General features: G+C 39.1%; 1 protein-coding gene across 4 annotated transcripts in view; it reads left to right on the plus strand.

Annotated features, from left to right (window-relative positions):
* LOC309629434 (histone H2B type 2-F) overlaps positions 1 to 18092 on the plus strand; it is a 65187-nt gene that overhangs the window by 36998 nt on the left and 10097 nt on the right. Inside the window, exon 3 of one of the 4 annotated variants that reach the window (XM_082393442.1) lies at positions 3811 to 3899. The exons of 2 other annotated variants lie outside the window; for them this stretch is intronic. The gene's annotated coding sequence lies outside the window, so the exon portion shown is untranslated. Of the gene's footprint in view, positions 1 to 3810; positions 3900 to 18092 lie in introns of those variants that run through there. One more of the 4 variants, XM_082393443.1, reaches the window with a different exon arrangement.

Consider the following 18092-nt stretch of genomic DNA (forward strand, 5'->3'; position numbering starts at 1 on the left):
AGTTATTAATCAAGTCCTGGCCATTTGGGGCTATTACAAGGGTTTTTGTTTGGCTTCCTGGATTGTTTGCTGAGAAAATGGTTGACTTTCTACAACTCTGACTTATAGATAGTAGGTTGACTTCCTGGACTGGTTAGTGTAGATAATGGGTCGGTTTTCTAGTCTGGTTACTACAAATTGTGGGTCAGAGTTCTATTTTTGTTATCTGGCCATTGTCTATTTGCATATTCAGTCTCTGATCTAGAACTTACTAAAATCATGCTTTTATCCCCATCACTCCCCTGCAACTGCTCTTGCAAGGTCACCAATGACTAATTTTGCTAAATCCAGTGGTCAATTCTTACCTTCATTTATGTATCTATCAACATTTATCTAATCTATCAACAACAGTTGATCCTTCCCTCTTCCTGGAAACGTTTTCTTCACTTGGTAGAAAAAAAAGAAATTCTGAAACAAAATAAAAATAACTAAAATTTAAAACTTAGTGGAAGAATTTAACAGGAGAGCAATCATAGCTGAAAAGAGAATTAGTAAAGTGGTAGATCGGGAAGAAGAAAAAATTAAAAATGTAGAACAAGAAGAAAAACAGTAATATTAAACATTAAACATAAACATAAGTGAAAAAATAGCAAATAGAGTGAGAAGGTCTACCTTATTTTTTAGTTAGTCTCAGAAGTAGAAGAGAGAGAAAACAGGGTAAAGGTAATATTAGAAGAAGTAATGTTTGAGACAACATGAAACACACAAACCAACAGATTCTAGAAGGCCAACCAATTCCATACGAGGTAAATAAAGGGACATCAATACTAGAGAGACCACACTAAAATTGCAGAAAATCAAAAACAAAGACAAAAATTATACAAACACCCAGAGAAAAAAGAGAGGTTACATTAAAATCAGCAGCAATTAGACTATTGACTGACTTTTGAAAAACAAAAATCAAATGCAAATATCTTCAATGTTCTGATAGTAACTGCTTCTAGACTCCTATACTTAATAAAAATAGTCTTCAATAATTAAAGAAAAATAAAGACTCTTTCAGAGAAAAAAAGCTGAAACAGCTCTTCACCAGGGACCCACACAAAAGAAATCTCTAAACGATGTTTCTCAAGTAGAAGGAAAATGATTCCACATGGAAAGACAGACACAAAAAAAGAGAAAAATAGTAAATACATAGATAAATCTCAGTTAACATTGGCCATATAAAAATACATAAAAAGTCTTCTGGGGTTTAAAAATGCTTAGAACTATAACAAATGATAACAGAATATATGCAGAGTGAGACTAAATGGAATAAAAGTATCCCAAGGTCTTTATACTGTTCAGTATGACGGTAAGGGTCATAATTATTACTATGCTTGATAAACTAAGGATTAAGATTGTAATTTTTAAACTAATCATGAAAAGAATAGAAACAAAGTGAAGTACAATTAAAAATTTAGAAGGAAAAAATTGAAGCAAAGTATATATAAAACAATAAAAAACATAATGTTATAATAGTTTTAAAAGATAACCAATTAAAAAAATCTCAAGAGAGAAATAGAAACACAGAACAAAGAGGACAAATAGAAAAAGATAAAGCTGATAGATTTTAAATTAATTATATCAACAATTACATAAATTTAAGGAGATCAGGTTATACAGTAGAAAATAAATATTGCTAGGCTGGATTTAAAAATTAACTATATGCTGTATTTGAGAGATATACCAAAACTATAAAGTGACAGAAAGGTTGAAAACAAAAGGAGAAAAAAGAAGCTTTATTGAAAATATTAACCAAAATGTAGCTACATTAATAGACTTTAAGGCAAAAAACATGACTTCAGAATATGTCTCTTGTGGAATACAACCATCCATTTCTAATTGCCTTTTATGCTAATTGGTTATTACGGGTAATGATATATAAATTAATCTCCATGAGTCATTTTGTTAGACAAAGAACTTTGATATTTCCTTCTTCACCCTCCAACTATAAAGGCATAATAAACTAATAAATCTTTAAAGATACCTTATCTTTAAAATTTGTGTGTGTAATTACAGTCATGTTGTAATTTAGGATGATTCCCATGCCACAGCCTGCCCTCAGAATTTCTTCCCTAGGCGAACCTTAGGTTATTAACTGTCCAGGGTCAGGGGAGACTGTAGGGAAAAACCCAGGATGACACTGTCTCTGGCATGCAGATGGATGGATGGTAGTGCCAAACTCCTTGCCTGCTCTTGTCCAGCTTTCTGCTGCTCTTTCGTCTCTGCCTCCCATAGTAAATCAAATGCCCATTTATGTGGCTTCTCTGATGCCAACTGCTTCACTTATCACTGGGCCAATAGCAGGAGGTATTTGGACCAGAATAGTCTTCCACCACCCCACAGAACTTCAAACATTATCCCTTCCTCCCTCTTAATTTTGTCTCTTCATAACACCAAAACTGGTGAGGCCAATTTCCCCATCCTTATTGTTTGGCTATCCCCTAAATTCCTGTGTTTCCTATGCATGTACCAAAGAAGCAGAGGTCTTACACTCTCTTGCACTCTCAGCCTTCTGGAGCTGGCAGATTTGGACAGAGTAGAGATAAGGTGGACATGTTCTCTGTTTCAGCAGGTGAACTGTCCACATTACCACTTGATGTAGTCTCATCTGTGAGGACTGGCCATGTGGTCAGTCAGTTAGGGAGTTATACTGTTAATTGAATGGTTGGCAGTTAAAGCTGATTGGCTTTTGACTGCCTTTAGCACTTTCTAGAGCTACACTTCCGTTTCTCTCTCATTCTAAACAGATTTTGTTCTGTATCTGCTGTGCCCACCTAAGTCAGAAGTTCTGAATATTCCTCTAAGTTGACTGTAATTGTCTGATAGGCTGTTAGAAGAGGTAAATAATTAGAATTCAAAATGAACAATTGACTTCTCAGATACTAGGTTCCAAAAGTTAACTTAATGTACGATTTTGACCATTTGTGATATTGTGGTGACCTGTACAGTGACCTGTTGAGAGAAATGTCTTTATTGGCCAAATTCCTCATCTTTCTGGTCCAGTGTAACATAACAGGAGGTTCAAGAAAAGTTTATGGAATGGCAACCTAAAGGAGAGGGTGAGACTTCCTCTATGTTCCTCAAATCTCTTGGGATACATTTACATGCATCATGACAAGAGAAAATCAGAATAATATAGGCATGACAAGGGAGGGAAATCTTCTGATCTTTTTCCAAAGCTAACTTCCAAAGACAGAAACACAGTAAAGTTATTCCTCATATTCTAGGACACTCATTTGTTAGTAGGTGATGTCATGGTGTCAGAGGTTATACACATGAGTGTAGCAAGGATTTTAGCTCCAAATGTTACATGTCCCAGCAACACACCAGAACTTACTTCCTGCCTTGGAAGATGCACCCCAGAGGAACAGTTGCGTAACTCATGCCAGGCACTAATCTTTCCATGATCATAGCCCTATCCCAGTCCCAAGGCTGTCACGTTACTGTTTAGAAACGGTCTTCAACAATTTTTGTTCCCAAAACACTGTCCATTTTATTCTTTCCCTCCCTTACCTCAGCTGACTGTGTTGCCCCTGCCTGTTGGATCTTTGTAAAGATGAGACTTGCATTTGCAATAAAGACTTAATAGAGGTAGTAATGAAGCCACTATGGTGCACAAAGAAGAAGAAAAACAGTTGTACATTTTGGCCTGCAATCAAACTTGGGTCACTCAGGTGGGAGATAAAATGCTTGCTATTGAAGCACCAGTATTCTTAGTTTAAGGTGTTCTTCACAGATCATAACACATCCAGTAATTCATGAGATTGATTCTCCCACAACCAACAGCAGGTCCTAGGACTTCATCTACCAGGATTCTTCAAAGAAGTGGAGCCACCTGTCCACACCCTGGACTCAGTGACTGCACAGATTCCAGCACAGTAAGCAGCCCACTGTTTCTGTAGCTTGGTCTGGGATGGAAGAGAACTGCAGGTAGGACCCAGCTCCCTCTAAAGGATAAAAATTCTCCCCTGAGGAACCCAAAATTGTCCCTGTGTGAAGACCTCTGTGCTTCTAGGACACCTCTGATCTTTACTACTAAGAATTCCCGTAAGACCAAGTTTCAGAATGTTTCCTCCAGAGAACTTCCTACAGGGGCCTTTTGGTGGCCTTTACTCCAGCTGCTAGGAAACTGACTTGGTGAAACTGAAAAGTCAAAAGGCCAGGTGTACCAGCACAGTGACTCATTTTTATCCTTGCTTCCTAATTTCCAAGCCCTGTCAGAGACTTCTGCTTCTCCAATATGTAAATGTTTTAAAGCCAACATAAGTCCAGAAACCACTAACTTCAGAGGCTGATCTATTGCAATTCTTTTTTTTTTTTAATTTTATTTATTTATTTATTTACTTTTGGCTGTGTTGGGTCTTCGTTTCTGTGCGAGGGCTTTCTCCAGTTGCGGCAAGGGGGGCCACTCCTCATCGCGGTGCGCGGGCCTCTCACTATCGCGGCCTCTCCTGTTGCGGAGCACAGGCTCGAGACGCGCAGGCTCAGTAATTGTGGCTCACGGGCCCAGCCGCCCCGCGGCATGTGGGATCTTCCCAGACGAGGGCTCGAACCCGCGTTCCCTGCACCGGCAGGCAGACTCTCAACCACTGCGCCACCAGGGAAACCCCTATTGCAATTCTTTTCGCAGCACCTCCCACAGTCTCCAGGGCCCTAATGACCAAGGGAGGGAGGACTACTGTTGCTTGGCTACTGTCTTGGTTGACGTGGATTTAGGTACAGGTATGTCCAGATTTATGCCACGGAATGGTCAATCAGAATGCAGTGTGGCAAAGGGCCTGGAGTAGACTAGACTGGCTGTAGGGAGGCCAGTTTTTGATCTGCTTAGATTAATGGAGGTAAGAGGTGATAGAGGAAAGGTATAGTAATGAAGTGGAGGTGAATCTGTAGAGAATCCTATAAATTTAAGCACTATTTATTAATTATACTGGAAATAAACTTCTGTGCTGGGAGGATGAGAGAGTCTATCCAAAAAGGATAGTAAGATCTGGTATGGGCAACAGGCTGGATGGTGGTGAGGATAAATGTACTAGGCAGGGATGGGAAGAGGTCTGGGTATGATTTTACTGACGGATTGAAACACGGGACAGTATACTACTCATTTGGGGATGCCGTACCTGGGTCTGATCACAGAGTGTTGAGGCAGAGGGTGGTGTCAGGGAACTCACTGATGCTGACAGGGAACTCACTGGTATGTTGAGTTTTAGCATTTGTGACTCCAAGACGCATATGAGGCACTGACTTGTGAATTAGGAGTTGTGAGTTGGAAGTATAGGTTTGTAGTTTAGAAAGGGATGTGGGAATAAATTAGATCTGGTTGATGTAGGTGGTAACTGAAAGCATGTTGGCCAGAGCTTGTGTGTGTCTTGGGTGTTGAGCAGAGGGCAGATAGAGTCAAAGCTCTTCAAGGTCAAGGTGATGGTTGTTTTCCTTGTTGAAAACAAGTTTATGACTCAGCCTGGAACTAGCTTGGCTTCCCAGCAGGAGAAGCATGATTGCAGGTCATAGCTCCTGTCTTTCAAAAAGTCCTAAGTCCCAAAATGTGGGGGAGCTCCCCAGGGTCCTTTCATCAGTTTAATTTCCCCAGGGAAGATTGAGGAAAGAAACCTCTATACTATTTGAACTTCACCAAAAGATCACCATGCTAATATTTTAACAATCAATATTTCTTTAAAATAGTCTACGCCTCATACAGCTAATAAATCAAAGCCTATTAATTTAGGAAATTGAATTCTCCCAAAAAATTAAATATTGATTGCAAACAATATTAATCTTTTCATACTATATACCCATTCAAATGTTTTATGCACCTTAAAAAACAGACACATATTATTATAATTATTGTAAGACTGATCATTACTCTTTCACGAAAAAAAAAAATAGCCTCAAAGGACCAACTCCAAGAACCAAAATTGATCTCTTCACTATCTCTATCTTAATTCTGTCCCCTTTCCCCCTCTTTCTTCTAATTGTAATTCTGATTCTGATTCCTATTTCTTTTCTGGATTAGAATTGTACCTTACCTAACCTACAAGTTAGCTTACCTTCTCAGGCAACAGTTTGAGGTTGACAATTGAAGATTTAGGAACAGAAACAAAGAACCTGGATGAATTTCTGATGTTCTTCTATCAGAATCTGTTGTGCAGTTGGACAGAATCTTTTTCAGAGTTAAGAGTCTGATCAGATAAATCAGATATTTTGTTATTTATAGTTTTGTCTACGATAAGTCTCCTATTAAAAACCTTTTGTTCTGGTGTCCTTGTTAGCTATTAGTCAGCACCATAAAAAGCTTCTTTTGGAACTACTGCTGGGTCTTTCTGGACACTCTAATTACTCTGCCTGTGGTGTAACAAAAGGGAAGCATTGGTGGTTCAGTGGTAGAATTTTTGTCCCCAACACAGGGAAGGATCCCGTGTACCTGATTATGTGTGTCAACAGGTGTTAGCCTGAAAATTATATTTTTTTAAAGGGAAAATGAACTGAGAATCTGGCAACTGTTTATAGGGTTTTGTTTTATAGCTCTTGACACATTAGGAAGCTCCTGTGAAAGATTGCCATTTAAAAGTAATGGGTGTTAATGTGTTAGAAAGACAACTTGGTGATTAATCTTCCAAAATTTTTTTACCTAAGAATAGCTTAAAATTTAAGTTTTTTTAACCTATTTTCAAGCCAGCTACATTTCTCTTTTTAATAATAAATTATTCATATTCAAAGGTTTCCTTATTCTGACATTATGTCTTTCTACATTTTGTTTATAAACTGATGGGTTTTTTTTTTTTTTTTTTAAGTCTTAAACTGGCATACTGTGTTGAAATCATCAGGGTTGTTTTACTATTTTGTTTTAACTTGTTTGGGAATCTCTGTATTTGTTGAATAAAAATTGTAATGTGTTACATACAAGAATCAGGCTTTAGAGAGAACAAACTAGGGGACTTGATTTATAAAAAAGAAATGATAGATTACTTATATGATGAGGCAAAATGAAAGGACTCATCAGGTATCGGGGAAAACTGAACCAGGATGATCAACTCCAAGACAATATCATAGTAAAACTCTTAGACTTTAAAGATAAAGAAAACAAACAAACAAACAAAAATAAAGAAAACATCCTTAGGCTTGCCAGGCAAAACTGTGAAATAAGTTATAAAAGCAACAGAATTAGATGAGCACCAACGTACAAAGCAAGGCAAGAGTGGAGCAGCATTTTCAAGGAACTTATGTAAAGAAAGTGCAAATCAAAGATATCATGTCCAGTCAACCTCATTTTCAAGGTTCATGGTAGAGGGGAATGGCTCTGGTATGGTACTCTGGTGACCTTATACTTCTCCACATAGGCCACATAGGCAAGGCTCAACTGGAGTCTGACCCAAGTCTTGGCTGAATGCCTCGGAACATGGAAAGATAGGCAGTCTTGTGAGGTGCTATCATAAGGCTATTTCTCACTGATCTCTTACAGGAGGTTCCCTACCTTGGGACAGGCTACCAGCAGATAGTTTCTCACCTGCCTCCTTGCTTTTGTGAGACATAGAAATTTCCAACCTTGCCCCCACCCTCCTAGGGCGCAACTACAAGCTGTAAAACCGCTCAGCTGTAACATGGAAACTGGCTCCTTCGTAACAGAGCAAGCCATCACTTGTGTCTTCTTGTCATCTGATCCCTCCAGTGTGGTGCGATTTTGTGGAATTATGGATGTGGGGAGCTGACAACGTGCTACATTTGCTTATGCTGTGTGTGTAAATAATGAACTACTTCAGTTCATTTGAGATTGTTGTCTCCTTACTGACCAATTCTACAGAAGTGTGACTAGCAGCTGCCACTATACCATTGTCTAGGGACTGCTAGACTGCCTGACTAATTTGGTGCCCAGGGTAGGGCCAGTGAGGTCACAGTACCTTCTTGGAGAAAAGACAGAAGGGTCTGTGTAAGCCAGGTTAGGAGATATGAGAAGGCTCCCCAGGATGTTCTCCCCCAGGTGGTGGGTATGAGCAGGAGCGGGGAGGGAGTAAGGATCCTCCAACCATCCCACGAGTTAATGAACATTTAGAGGCTGGGCAGTGACAAGGAAGGATCGAAAACAGTCACCTAAACAGTGTTTTAGTTGTTCTAAAAATTTGTTGAGACTGAGTAGACAGCCTCTTAAAACCAAAATGCAGAGCTGTGCTTACTGCTGTGGGGCTGCCACCCTCATGCTCTCCAGTCCCTCTCTTCTCCTCCTCCTGACCTCAGATAATAAGAAGCCTCCCACTGTTCCAACTGACCTCACAGACTGGTCACACGTCCTTGCACTTCCTGAACTTTCTGTCAAGGGGGTAAAATGGTCTCTTGGCTGCTGCTGTAACTCATCAAGTGCAAGTGTTAAACTCCTTGGTCTGTGTTCCTGCAAAAGAGAGTGTGAATTCAACTGACAGAGTTTGGGTACAACTTGCATTAAAGAGAAAAACCAAGTTAAAGTTATGAGTGAGGCCTTTAAGTCAATTCAACGCATAGCTGTGAAAATGTGTAATTGAAATTAATGAGTTACATGCTTATACTATGAATGATCTTAAAGTGTTAGAGGAGATTCTTCTGTTCAGGGTACTGTCATGTGTAAAAAAAAGTGCTAATGGGATAAACTCCCCTGGGGTTTGCCACCAGTGGATGGGTCAAAGTTTAGCATGAGTGCCTGTACCCTCTAATGTCCAAAGTTTCACCGTGTAAATAATATCCTCTTGGTTGACGAGTCAAAAATTTTAATATCAACAGCTCTGACTGCAGCGTTATCAGACTGCTACTAGCAGGAGTGACTGATAAACCCCAATAAGCAAGTAGCTTGCTTGTCAAGTAGTTACTTGGAACTAGGTGGATCAATCCCTCTGGCCATTCTCAGTCCCTGTGGCAGCCAAAAGAAAAAAACAGAAACAAAAAAAACCAAAACTGCTTTCTCTCACAAAGTAAAGAACTCTGTATTTCTGATATGGAAGCCACCACTGCATGCTAGACTTATAACTCCTGCCAAAGTTTGACCTGTTTGTTTTACAGTAAAAATTGTTGTTCCACGGTCTTCTGGCCTCCATGCTTTTTGATGAGAAATCTCCATTATAGCTCAAATTTGAAAAATACAGAAATAACATTAAAGTAATAATCTCCATTGCTTACAAACTGGACTTTCCAAAATAAAGTGTTTAAAATATGGTGGGTGTAATTTAAAAAAATGGTGGAATTAGAGCACTTAATTGGTGGTGTTTGGCTAGAGGACCAAAGAATTCCCAAATCTCAACCTGCCAATAACTTAGGTTTGCTGGTTGGTGTGGGGGGTCCCTGAGGGAGATATGTACACAAAGAAAAGTAGCAAAGTGTATTGGTTATTACCAATAACAAACTTCCATTGGTAGGGCTTGTGCCATAGTAGATGGAATTCCAGTAAACTAGACCAGAACATAAGGGTCAGTTCGAGGTCTTAGAGGTTTTTCCTTCTGTCTAAGCACAAAACAACCTTTACCAAACTTCCCCAAATGAATCTGATGGTGCAAGTCCTATGAGAGGGCCAGAAAGAAGGCAGATGGAATGCGGATGCATGGTTGGAACCTCTCCCTGACACCAGTTGGGTTAGAAGTTTTGCTGCTCAGGTAGAAAGCAGCAGTAATAACCACACCCTTTGGTATGATGTTTTAATATACTGTGACCTCAACAATTAGAAAAGGAAGCTCAATATCTGTCCTGGATTGTGAAGAATGAGAAGTGTTTGCTCCCCCATTGGGTATTAAGGGTTGGGGAAGAGGAAGAGCAGAGAATGTCCCTTTTCTACATAAATACTTCCCTTTGATTTTCTGATGTTATTCTAAGTAATAATAAAAGAGAGAGATTAGGTAAGTCCATCAAAAGGCCATTTTCTTCCCATTGTCACTCCTCCTGTGTTTAATGCTGGGTCAGGAAATGGGCAACAAAACTGGCCAAGGAATGTCATTTTAATATTATAGCATAGCCTTCTAAAGTATGTGAGAACATGGCATAAAATCAGTTAATTTCAGGGCTACACTACCTAAGAGGTTACCAACACCTTCCCATTATATTTCCCTTCTTGAATTATAAATAATTGCATTATCTGTCTATCTATCTATCTATATGTAAAATATATACAAAATAGTACGTATTACTACATATTTGAATATACTCATCAGGTAATGTTATACAGTGGGCAATACATGACAGCATAAGCCAGCTACATCAATGTGAATAATGTAAGATGTGAAATCTTATTATTAAATTTTATTGTTATTATCACCATTATAGTAAAATTTTTTATTGTTTCCTTTAGATAAATAACAATATAGAAAAATTAATGATCCAATAAAGAAATTTCCCTCCACTAATGTCCTCATCAAAATAGATAAAGTGGCCATCAAAATGAAAATTAAATTATGAAAACAACTCCTCTCTAGTCTTAAAAAGTCTGCTGTGGATATAAACTACTATATATAAAACAGATAAACAATAAGGTCCTACTGTATAGCACAGGGAACTATATTCAATATCCTATAATAAACCATAATGGAAAAGAACATGAAAAAGAATATGTATATATATGTATAAATGAATCACTTTGCTGTACACCAGAAACTAACACCACATTGTAAATCAACTACACTTCAACAACAACAAAAAAAGTCTGCTGTGGTTCCAACCAGTCTTTGGTCTTCAGAAGCTGTTACTTTTATTTCTGGTGTTTATTTCTGCCAACACTTCCAAAGATGGACCTAGGGATCCTCCGATGTACCACGTCTGTGAAGTTCCTAAAGGTAAAGTATACCCATGAAACTATCCAAGCTACAGCTCCATATCCACAAAATTTAGAACCAGTGAGACCGCTGCAAGCAAAAAGGCCAGGCTTACATTTTTTATTGCGACTTATCTTACCTGGAAGGGTGAACACCAAAACAGAAGAGAACAGAGAAAGAGTCTTGAATTCTTTTAGTTTGTCTCCTGTGGACTTAAAAGACTATGGGGAAATTGAGTGTGAAGAGATTGATGGTAAATAAAGTTCAAAATCATATCTAAAAGATTGATAATTTCTAGTGTTGGTTTTAAATGTGGGGGAGAAAATTGTCTCATACAATTTGGGGCATGTAATTGGATTTATACTTTGGTGGTCCCCGCATATGGGAGTTTTAAATTCATAGTACATTTCACCTAGCTGTTCACTTTCTGGAATGTATTCTCGGTAAACAGTTAACCCCATGTCTCCTCCAGTCGTGGAAAAAAACGAATGTTAGCAGTTAGAAAAAGCCAAACCTCGTAGGAAGCAGAACCTCCTTCCCTGACCGGGAATCGAACCCGGGCCGCAGCGGTGAAAGCGCCGAATCCTAACCACTAGACCACCAGGGAGCTGCAAGTTGACAGCTCCTCTCCTTGCTTCTGACTAGAGGGACCTTTTCCCTTTGCTCTGGAAGGCCTTGAGTCTGCCGGAAGGGTCACCCGTCGTTCCAGAAATCCTTTCCTAAGGTCGTTCCCTGCCTGCTTCGTCCAAAAAAGGAGCCCGCAGGTGACGCTCCGAGCGCCCGCGAGGCCAGCCGGGTCTGCAAGTCTCGAGCGAGTTTCCTCATCCTGGCAGCACCTCAGAACTGGCCTGGTGACGCATCTTTGCGAGGTGGCTGCGTGTGGAGAGAAGGTCACCGGTGACCGGGGAGCGTGCGAGGGGCCCGGTGGAGGTGGGAGGGAATGTGCGCGGGGTGAGAAGGGGCCGCGCACCGAGACCCGGCATCTCCATCGTCCAAATGTACTCAGGCGGATGTAGCAACGGAGACGGCTTGGATGGAAAACGCTTTCAAATCAGGCTCCAAGGCCCTGAACTGGATTCCGGATCTTCCCCATACAACCTGCTGCACCTGCAGTTTTCTTACCTTAGTTGAGGGCAACTCCATCCTTCGTGTGCTCACGCCAAAAAAACTTGATGCCGGTCTTTCACAATCCACAACCTAATCAGTTAAGAAATCGTTTTTCCTTTCTGATTAACTGCGCACTTTGATCCACACAATCTTATTCTTGGTCTGATTTTGGCCCTCGACTCTCCTGATAAAGGCGTGGAAATCGATTCAACTCGCGACGCTCGGTCCGCCAAGGCTTCGGGGTTTGAGACCTTTAACCTCGGGAGCGTGGGGCCGGGCCGCGCTTGAGACTTTTCTTGGCTCCGCCGGTCCAAATCGGCCTCTTCCGGGCTTGTCCTGAGGGCCGTGGGCAGGGCCGGGCCGCCTCAGCGGGGTCCCTTCTCGCCGGTCGGGAGCCCCACACCTTGCGTGGCGCCGGCGGAGAAGCTTCCGGCGGTGTTGATTCAATTTGCCCGCGGCCCGCGAGACGCAGAGGCGCGGTGCGCGCGGGCGCACGCGGCGACTTTGTGGTTCTCGGGCACCCGCTGCCCTCCGGGCTCCTCTCGTTCTCCCTCGCGGGTAGTAACGTCCGGGCAGGAAGAGACCTGTAGGAGAAGGGCAGCCTCTCCTTTAAGTCCTGTCCAGTCAGGATCCAAAAACGGTCTTGAAGAGACAGAAGGAGAGGTGGAAACAGATTAAGGGAAAAGAAGAAATCCTATGCGAATTCCTCATCTAAACGCACCCTGAAGATGAAGTCGGCGTCCGCAGGGACCCGGTCCTCCCGGCGCTGGTGAAGGTGAGTCGAGTTCCCGTGAGCAGTTGGAGCCAAAGCCGACAACCTTGGCCAGGCGGCCAGCGAGTAAGCAGCCCCTCTGCCTCCCCAGATGGGCAGCACTTGAACTCGTAGCACTTGAACGTCTTTCCCTTGGCTTTTGATGGATTCCAAGGATGCAACAGATACGTCAATTTTTTAAATGCACTTACTTGGGGTAAGAGTACTTTAAAATCTTTTAGCAAAGGAAACGGTTTATGGCTGGTTTTGAACGACGACTTTCAGGTGTGGGGGAAATACGAAAACCAATACACTAGGGAAAGCAACTACTGTTAATGGCACAGACCCAGGAACGGCACTTCAGCCAGGTAGGTTTGTCCCTTAGGTTGGGACCACTTTGTTTTAAGTGCACTGTTGGTGGAACTTAAGATAAATCTAGGACGTTCACAATGAATATTTTAATTTTAATAGTTTTCAGTGGAAATACACATTCCAGAAGTCATATAACAAACACATGAGGCCAGCTTTATGCCAATTTTACAAAAACGAAAAGGAAAGATGATATATAAATGACAAGGCCTAATAAAATGCCTTTAAATATTGTTTTTTTCCACCATTTTCTCCACCTTTGGATAGGTAGCATCTAACTCCTCTTTCTACGAAATCTGACAATCACTGCAAGATCCTAATATCAACTTTCTAGTTCCAGCTTACTCTTTCTTCCCTAAGCCTTTCCTCAGCATCTCCCCATCATCTTTTCTATACAATAGAAGTAAATTCTACTTCAGCCTTTAATTTGCAACCCCACACTCAACAATCAGCCTAGTAAATTAGGGTAGGCCCTCCAGGGGACTGTCCCTACAAAGAATAGAAAATTGCAAATCAAACATTGTATTCATGAGTGTAAGGAAAATGAACTTTTTTTTCAAAAAAAATCTAGATTCATTGTTGAATGTTGGGGATATTTTGTCTCTCAATCAGCTCTGAAGGTAACTGGAGATTTTTCTCTGGAGGCTGCAATAGAGGATCTTTGGCTAACAGGTCAGCCATAATACGTGAAGGCATGTATCCTACAATTAAATGAGAGGGATTAAGTGACAGCATATCTTGATGTGCATAGTGGCTACTTTAGTATATACACATTTCAAAATTTGTTGAGCTGTGTGAAAAAGTCAAACCTGGAAGACTTTAATAAGATTTACTATCAAGCTGTTTCTTACTACAAACAAGATAGTATGGGAATGGCAAAAGGATACATGTATAGATAAATGGAACTGAATTGAGACACCTAAAACAGACCCACCTTATATGGTCAAATTATTTTTTTAAAAAGACCCTAGAGCTATTCAATGGGTAAAGGAATATCATTTCAATAAATAGTGCTGGAACAACTGGATATCCATGTCCTGAAAAAACCTGCAATCCCTACCTCACAATATACACAAAAGCTAATTTGAGTTGGATCATAGATCAAACCATACAAACTAAAGCTATAATGTTTTATAAGAAAATACATGAGACTATCCTTATGACCTGGTAGTAAGCAAAGGTTTTCTAAATATGACACAGAAAGAAGTAAAAAATACAATGATACATTAGGCTTTAACAACATTAAAAAGTCTTTTCATGAAAATATACCATTAAGTAAGTGAAAAGTCAAGTCACAGATTGGAAGAAAATAGTTACAAAAGATATCTGACAAAGACTATGTCTCCAGAATATATAATGAACTACTACAGTTCAGTATTAAAAATGGAAACACCCAGTTTTTAAAACAGGCAAAAGCTTAAACACACTTCAAAGAGGAAGATATATTAATGTCTAGTAAGCACATAAAAAGTGTTCAATATCATTAGCTGTCAGGGAAATAGATATTAACTACATTGAGATACCACTCCACTCAGTAGCATGGTTAAAATTATAATGTCTGAAAACATCAAATCTTGGTGAAGATGTGGAAAAACCGGAATTCTCATACATTTTTAGTGGGACTGTAAAATGTTATAACCACTTTGGTTTGACAATTTCTTACACATTTAAACATAAATTTACATAAATATCCTTTTGTTCCCAGAAACACTTCACCTAGATGTTCTTCCAAGAGAAATGAAAACACATGTCCATACAAAAAAAATTGTAGCAAGAATGTTCATAGCATTTTTATTCACAATAGCCAAAACTTGAAACAACCCAAATGTCCATTATCAGGACACTGGTAAACAAATTGTGGTATATCCATGCAATGGAATACTACTCAGCAATAAAAAGTAATAAACTTTTGATATACTCAACAATATGAATAAAACTCAGAGCCATTATGCAGAACACAACAGCGTTCATATTCCATTATTCCATTTACAATAACTTCTCGAAGACGTAAAACTAAGGTGCAAAATATCAGCACAGTGTTTTTCAAAAGTAATGCAGAGGATAATGACAATGAAAATGATGATTCTACTAAGTATAACATTATTGATCGAGTAGCTACTAAATTCAGGCACAGCTAACAATGGTGGAATGAAGTAGACTACTCCTATTAGGCCCATTTTACAGAAGAAAGAATTGAAGCACATAAAGTTTAAGTTACTTGTCCAAGGCCACACAAGGGCTGAATCAGTTTTACAAACTGGAACCTGTGCTCCTGAGCACCGATTGACCAGGTCTTTCTTCTCAGTTTTAGGTTTTTCTGGTTTTCTCAGCTGTAGGGATAAGAGGAAGAGAGAGAAGGAAAGAGAGGGCCAAAGAAAGAGTGAGAGATGGAAGTACAAGGATCTGTAGTTATCAAAGAGCAGAGCAGGAAACTATTGTGAATGTTTTTACATCAAAGGTTGTAAAAATTTTGGGGAGTCTGGGTTGGTGGTCTGCAAGCAAGCTATGGATTCTATAGTGATTAAGTATTATGCTGAGGTCAGGAGATGAATCATATATGTAAAAGCTGAAAGCTAAAACATTAAAGCTTCTAGAATAAAATGTAGGAAAATATATTCACAACCTGGGGTTACGAGAGATGTCTTAGGGTAAGATGACTTAACAGTAAAAGAAAAAATAAAGAAATTAGATTTCATCAAAATTCAAAACTTTTGCTCAGCCAAAATCACCATAAAGTAAAAAGGCAAGCCACAGACTAAGAGAAGATATTTGCAATATTCTTAACTGAAAATGACTCTAGTATTGAATGTATAGAGAACTCATAGAAATAATAACAAAAGCCAAGCCTTATAAAAATGAGCAAAATACTGGAATAGACTTTCTTCACAAAAGAGAATTTCTAAATGGGCAAAAGACCTAAGAGATGTGCAATATCATTACTTATTAGGGAAACACAGATTAAAACTACAATGAGATACCTTTATGCACCCATAAGAATAAGTAAAACTTTAAAGACAGAGAACGGCAAATGCTGACAAGAACGTGGAATAACTTATATCTTGCTGCTGTTGAGAAGGTAAAATCGCACAGTCATTCTGGAAAACTGTTTTGGCAGTTTCTAATAAAGTACACCTACCCTGTGACTGAGCAATTCTACTACAAAGTATATACTGAAGAAAAATGAATGCACATGTCTACAGAAAGGAATTGTACAAGCATATTCATAGCAGCTTTGTTCACAATAGCCAAAACTAGAAATAGCTCAATTATCCATCAACAGTGATACGGACACACACAGGAATAACCTTCATGAATAACACCAAAATAATACACTCAAAAACACAGATGCATCAAAAACATTATGTTGCATGAAAAGAAAGAGCCAGACACACACAAAAAGTATATTTATTTATGTGAATTTCAAAACAGTCAACACTAATCTATGAAGATAGAAATCAGATGGTTTACATTTACTTAATTATATGTTCTTGTTGAACCATTTTGAGGAATTTACAGACATCATGATCATTGAACCTAAGTACTTCAACATGCAAATGACTTCATCTCTTTGATTATCATTTATGGACTCCAATATTCTGTTTTTTAATCCACTAGACTGCGGTTAGCAAACTCTTTTCTGAAAAGTACCAGATAGTAAATATTTTAGGCTTTGCAGGCCATATGGTCTCTGTTACAACTGCTCAACTCTGCCATTGTAACACAAAAGCAGCCATACATAATACATATGTGAATAGGCCTGGCTCTGTTCCAAAAAAAAAAAAAAACCATTTACAAAAACAGGCTGTGTGCCAGATTTGGCCAGTAGGCCATAGTTTACTGACCCCTGCACAAAAATCACAATTCCTTTTCATGCTCAAATTATCACAACTTATGCCACTGGGAATTCCTTAAAGCTGGCTATGTGTTTTTGAAAAGATCCTAATAGTTTGTTAATGAGCATTGCTTTCTGGTCCAAGCTTTCCCATGCTCACCTTGTAATTCCCCTGCACCATTCCATTCCTGGAAGTAGTCATTTCTTTAAGAAGTCTGCTTCATTTTGTGGGCAATGGTATTAAAGACCAAAACCTGGACACTGTGGATACTCATTGAGCTTTGGGTGATGTTGATTTTAAACCAATTCAGTTTACAGTGCTAAAATAGATTCTAACTGAGTTTATTTCTTTTACATGTATCAAATACCCATTTAAAAATAACTGTGTGTGTATCTATTATAGATTTTTGGTTTGTGATTACCAGAGGTTTATATATAGTAATCTTTATATCTGTATTTATGTATGATTATTTTAAGTTGCTGATCTCTTAAGTTCAGACTCATTTTAACAACCCTGCATTTTTACTCCCCTCCTCCTATGATTACTGTTTTTGACATCATATTTTACATCTTTCTGTGTTTCCATTAACTACTTATTGTGGCTATAGATGATTTTACTACTTTTGTCTTTTAACCTTCCTACTAGGCTTTATAAGTACTTGATCTACTACCTTTATTGTATATTTGCCTTTACCAATGAGATTTTTCCTTTCATAATTTTTATATTTCTAGTTGTGGCCTTTTCTTTTCTGCTTAAAGAAGTTCCTTTAACATTTCTTGTAAAACTGGTTTCATAGTGCTGAACACTTTTAACTTTTGCTTGTCTGTAAAACTTTTGATCTCTCCTTCAAATCTGAATGAGAGCCTTGTGGGGTAGAGTATTTACATTTTTCCCATTCATCACTTTAGATATATCATGCCACTCCCTTCTGGCATGCAGAGTTTCTGCTGAAAAGTCAGCTGATAGCCTTATGGGAGTTCCCTTATATGTAACTTCTTGTTTTTCCCTTGCTGTTTTTAATATTCTCTCTTTATCTTTAATTTTTGCCATTTTAATAACGTGTCTTAGTGTGATCCTCTTTGGGTTGATCCTGTTTGGGACTCTCTGTTCTTCCTGGACCTGAATGTCTGTTTCCTCTCCCAGGTTAGGGAAGTCTTCAGCTATTATGTCTTCAAGTATGTTCTCTGTCCCTTTCTCTCTGTCTTCTCCTTCTGGGACCCGTATAATGCAAATGTTAGTATGCTTGATATTGTC

Source organism: Balaenoptera borealis (genome assembly GCF_965194805.1).
Source record: "Balaenoptera borealis genome assembly, chromosome: 1".
NCBI lineage: Eukaryota > Metazoa > Chordata > Mammalia > Artiodactyla > Balaenopteridae > Balaenoptera > Balaenoptera borealis.